The sequence below is a fragment of the Rousettus aegyptiacus genome, unplaced genomic scaffold (assembly GCF_014176215.1).
Source record: "Rousettus aegyptiacus isolate mRouAeg1 unplaced genomic scaffold, mRouAeg1.p scaffold_m13_p_4, whole genome shotgun sequence".
NCBI classification, from domain to species: domain Eukaryota; kingdom Metazoa; phylum Chordata; class Mammalia; order Chiroptera; family Pteropodidae; genus Rousettus; species Rousettus aegyptiacus.
Window position 1 is genome coordinate 65,350,544 of NW_023416307.1, and position 6,000 is coordinate 65,356,543.

The window sequence follows — 6,000 nt, forward strand, 5'->3', positions numbered from 1 at the left end:
TGCTGTTCTCTATTCTTAGATGTTCACCTAGAATGGAAGGTATTTATTTGATGATAGACAAGCAAAGTAAGAGTTTTATTTTTACTGGTATAAATGAATTTTTTTTTGTTCATATTATTCTAAAGGAATTGGTGTTTCATAGTAACTTGTCTAATAAAACATTTGTATTCATAGCAGTCTTGACTATGTATTTATCTCATAATATAAGCAAAAAAAGTATAAATAAATTCACATATATAGAATATTTAAGTGAGGTTTTTAAAATTCTGTGTCTCATCAAAATCTTTGTTTTCCGTATTTAACATGTCATATAATGGAACTTCATATTTTACCCTTAAACCTAAAAATCGATTTTTTTTCTTCTCAGTTTTGGAAGATGTACTGAAATCACATGTAGGCTGTCTGCTTTTAAAAAGAATTCTTATCTAAATACGAGTAAAAAATAGCAGTCATCCAGATATTTTAATTGGTATAAATGTATATATTTTTATTTTTAAGTTGAGTTATATTTGAGAGAGAGCACATCATTTATTTTGTCAAAAATGATAAAAACATGATCTTGGTCCTTGGGAAACATCAAAAGCGGATTTTCTTCATGATACTTAAGAAAATAGAATAGATTATATCTGGAAAGAGTGGCCAATCTGAATTTAAAGATGGATTGCTTTGTATTTGGATAACCAGTTGCTAAAGCAAAGATATGTTCTGTTATGCCGTCACTTCATTCCTGATACTTGAAAAATTATTATAGAAAAATGCAGAACTTATACCTGTAACTGCCTTCTTAAACATAAGTCTTCTTGTATAACTCTGTTGCTCCTAGAGGCTAATTCCTAGTTATGGATTTACTCCATTTATGTTTCAACTAAATGGACAAGTAGTACATGCAGACATAAAGGAATAATTTGAATTTAAGTAGGCTTGTGAGACTTTGTAGGTTATGGAAGATTGAATATATGTGTAGTAGAGGGAAGAGAGAGAAAAGAGAAGGAAAGAGTAAAGGTATGTGAATAGCAGGAGACTGTTGGCAAAAGCATGGAAGGAAAAAAATAAGGTTTGATAATGGAGACAATGGCAGTGGAAGGAAGAGTAACATTGCCAGAGAAGGGAAATGCAAAGGTCATAACCTTGAAGAGGGGGGCAGTTTTAAGAGATGATGCAAAGTGACTGCAGTGGATCACAATCGTGGTTATTTGACATAGAGAAGTTCAAGAAAGCTGTGATGGCAGATGACGATGCTGTAAAAGATTTTGTCTTTAGTGCTAAAGTTGTTAAAGAACTTGGGAATGGGTCCTGGGGGGCAGTAGAGGGCGATGATAAAGATATAAAGAAGTACATGAATGCTCAAGTGTGCCTCAACACTTGAGAGCTGGCGAGGAGCACTCGTTTGGAAGCAACGGTGGAGAGTATGTAACGCCGACTCCTCCAGCCCACTGAATTCAGAGGAGTGGAAGAGAGCAACATCTATTGGTGAAAAAGCTGGGAGTGGACATCAAAGAGGAAAATTGAGATTTCCAATAAGATTAAGAGAAAGTACTTTTCTTTGAGGGGAGAGGAGGATCTTTGTTTAATTATTGACAGTCTCAATGAATAACAACCATGTGGGTATGCATCATACTGCTTATTGGGAATTCAGAGATTTAAAACAGTGTGTCATCATGAACAGTGGTTGGATGTTGAAGCCAGCTGAAGTTGGATTTCGAATCTGACATCTTCACCACTAGCTCTGTGGACCTACAGGAGTTCTCAGCTTCTCTGAGACTCAGTTTCCTCATCTACAAAATAAAAATAATAATAACTTAGCTTGCAAAGTTGTGAGGATAAAATATATTGTAAATAAAACATCTATCACAGTGCTTCCTTATAGTAGTTATTACTATTATTATTATCATGGTTTCCAATTTAATTAGTTGGGGCAGATGATATGCAAATGACTAATCACACTGTTAGAAAGACCAAGGTTAAATAACTCCTGACATTCCTATTTGGGAACTCTGGCACTGGGTTAGAATTTCCTGAGCCCTAGACCAGAGAGTTTTATCACAATGATGAGCCAGGGAGATAGAACACAAATAGGCCATATTATCAGTAGTACAGTGTGTGCGGTGATCACGGATATAGTAAGGCCCAAGGTCTGTGGTGAAAGGAACAATTACATCAGAAATCAGAGAAACGATCAATCTGGGCTTCAGTTACTCCATTTTTCAGAAAAATAGACTTCCTTCTCTTCTGTTTGGTTGTGAAAATTATATAATATAAGTGAAAGTGCTTCGATGGCTAAGAAGGGTATGTATATGAAAGGTGTTATGTTTATAAATATTAGTGGGCAGAATTTCCGGTGGCTGCTGAAGAGACACAGGGAAAATGTTGTACAGCTCTACAGGAGATTGAACACAAGGGTAAAAAAATCCTCCCCCATATAATTGAAACATTTATGAATCCTAAGATAGTGAAAAGACAGAAAAGCTTTGTAGCTCTGAGAAGACAGCTTGCCTGATAACTCCTAGTGTTATCTCACCAGTTATTAGAAATTATTTTGCTTAGTAACCAATACTATAATATAATGATATGTGATATTTTCTAAGTCATTCTTGGATATTTAAAAAGAAAAAAAATCTTCCAGTGTTTATTTGGAATAATATCAGAAAATGAGGATTTCTTGCCCACTAAAATTTCTGTTCAGACTTGCAGGTGTCTTCTGTTTAACCAATCATCCATCTCCTGCACATGTTCCTTTCTTCTGCCTGTCTGTTGTCTAGTTGGAGCTGGTTCTGCTCACTGGGCTCATCTCTGTTTTATTTGGCCTCCAGTGATTGGTTGGATCTAATTTTTTTTTTTTTTTTTTGAGAGGTAATAGGCAAATGTGAATAAATAGAAGGGATTGATTCTCCAGGAAATACTGCCTATTTAAGACCAGATGAAAGAGATTAAACATTCATAATAATAATAATAATAGCTAATGTGTTGCGACTGCATCTTTTAACCTGTTTAAAATCCTCTCAACAACATGAGGAGTTTTGATATTACTACCCTATTTTAAAGGTGAGGGGACCGAAATATCAGAGGTAAAGTCATCTGCTCAAGGATTCTATTTAATCAGTAGCATAACCAGTAGCATAATCAGTAGCAGAAACCAGACACTGTAGCCTGAAGCACTAGGATATACTGTGTTTTTAGGTTTTTTTATTTTTTATTTTTGCACAAGACAAACATTTTTTTTTTTACATTGTGCAATTCAATGAGTTTTTTTTCAATTATAGTTAGCATGCAATAATATACCAGTTTCAGTTGTACAGCCTCGTGATCAGAGATCCATATAACTCACAAAGCGGTCACCCCACTAAATCTAGTACCCTTCTTCCCCCTTACATATTTATTACAACATTATTAACCATGTTCCCCATGCCACACTCTATTCTGCAACTATCCATTTGTATCTCTTAATCTCCTTGCCTTTTATTGCCGTCCTCCTATCCCCCCTCCCATCTAGTAGCCCTCAAAATATTCTCTGTAACTATGAGTTTATTTCTGCTTTTGTTGTTGTTGATTTTGTTCTTTATATTACACATGTACGTGAAATCATGTTATATTTGTCTTTCTCTATCTGACCCATTTCATTCAGCACAGTACACTCTAGGTCTATCAAGGCAATATCTTTTCTCATTCCCTTCCTTTTAGTCTGTGTGTGTCTGTTAATCTGAAGTGAGTCTCTTGTAGGCAGCATATGTAAGAATCTTGTTTTCTTCTCCATTCAGCTTCCCTATCTTTTGGTTGGAGCACTTAATTCTTTTTCATTTGAGGTACTTATTGATAGGAATGTAGTTGTTACTATTCTTTATTCACGTTTTTGATACATATTTTTTCTTGTTAAAAATGTGCCTCCAACATTTCCTATAATACCGGCTTGATGTTGATAAATTCCCTTAGCTTAGTTTTATCTGGGAAGCTCTTTATTTGTCCTTCAACTCTAAATGATAACTTTTCTGGATAAAGAATTCTTGGTTGTAGATCCTGGATTTTCATTGCTTTGAATATTTTGTGCCAAACCTTTCTGTCCTGCATAGTTTCTTTTGAGAAATCAGCTGCCAGTCTATGGGTGCTCCCTTATAGGTAATGATCTACTTTTCTCTTGCTACTTTTAAGATTCTCTCTTTGTATTTAACCTTCGGCATTTTAATGATGATGTGTCTTGGTGTGGGCCTCTTTGGATTCCTCTTTTATGGGACTCTTTGAACTTCTTGGGGTTGTATGTCTATTTCCTTTTCCAGGTTAGGGAAGTTTTCGATCGTTATTTCTTCAAATAGCTCTTCAATATCTCCCCCCCCCCCCCAGTACCTCTATGACACGGGAATTTTTACATTTAATAGTGTCCCATAGTCTCCTTAAATTATTATTGTAGCCTTGGTTTCTTTTTTCTTCCCATTCTGATTGAGGGTCCTTGGGTTCCCCATTCTCTATATCAGTCATTCAATCCTCTTCTGTATTCACTTTGTTTTTTCCATCTAATATATACTTCATCTCAGATAATGTGTTCTTTTTCCTTTTTATAATTTCCATTTTTATGTTTTTTTTGTCTCTTTGTTTAAAGTTCTCACTAAATTTATCTACACTTCCCCTAAGTTCATTGAGTGTCTTTATAACCAATATTTTGAACTCTGCATCTGTTAGATTGCTTCACTCTGTTATATCTGGATCTCTGTTCTGTTCTCTCATGTGATTTCTGCTTCTTTGTCTTCCCATTTTGGCTGCCTTTCTGTGTCCGTTTCTATGTACTAATAATCAAAGCTCCTAAGTCTTCCAGTCTTATCAGTGAGGCTTTGTGTAGTGAGCGTCCAGTGGCACAGTTCTGGGAGGGATTCGGCTGCAGGCCAAGTTTAGCCCCAGCCTATGCCCCTCCAGGGCCACTTGTTAAGATTCAGCAAGCAATCCACAGATGCTGTGCTTATAGTGGTCTCAAGAAGCCATGCCAGAAACCGAGGTCAGCTGCCACTAGTGTGAGTCTAGGTGCTGCTCGGCAAGGGGTACCTGACTCGTTGAGGATGCACCTGGATATGGCTTTGGAGGGGCTACGAGTTGGAGGAGGCAAAGTTTCAGGGAATCTTCTGGGCGGAGTGATCTCTGTTATCCAGTTTGATGAGGTATCCACTATGACACTGTATCCCGTGCGCTGGGAGGGTGGAAGGCTCAACAAAGGAACAATGGATACTGCTGGCACTTCTGTACAGAGTAAGTCTTGCCTCAGCCCTCACTCCGACAACTCAGTGTCCCCCTGTAAGTCCCTGGTGCCCCTGGAGCAGCCAATCTAGCACTGGTGCTCAGAGCAAGCAGGTCTGTCACTGCGACACTGATCATGGGCACGGCTCTTTCAAGAAGCATCTGTAGCTGCTTCTGCTGCTGCCACAGCCCCTGTCCCACTCAGCCGCTTGAGACTGGGCAACCTCACATTTTTATCCCCTTCTACCTTCTACCATTGCAAGTCGATTGACTATTTCTCTCCCTAGTTGTAGCGCTTCTGTTCCTCTAGATCCCAAGCAACTCTCCTCTTGTTGCTCTTTGTTTCTGTCACAGTTTTGATTTGGTCACTAGAGAGAGGAACAGAGCCTCTATCATCTATGCCATTTTTTTCTCTCTTCTGTGTTTTTAGTTTTGAAAGACTTAGAGAAGAAAAGTTAAAAAAGAAAAAAAATTAGTCAATCAAATCAATCACTGAAGGCCCGAAAAGGATATTTGGTTATTAAATTTTAGAATATGAGGAATAAGAGCACTTTTCGGAATGTGAAAGAAGTGATTTAGCATAATAATTTGAAGTGCGTTTGATAAATTTTTGCAATTTAGCACCCAAGAAGCAATTTATATTGAAAACCTCTACCCTTTAAAGACCCTGAGGAAATAAATGTACATTTGAGTATCTTTGCTCTTAGGGCATACATCTCAAAATTTTAGGCTTATTTCAGGGAAAATAATTAAACTATTTGCCTTTTATCATTGTACTGCTGTTCA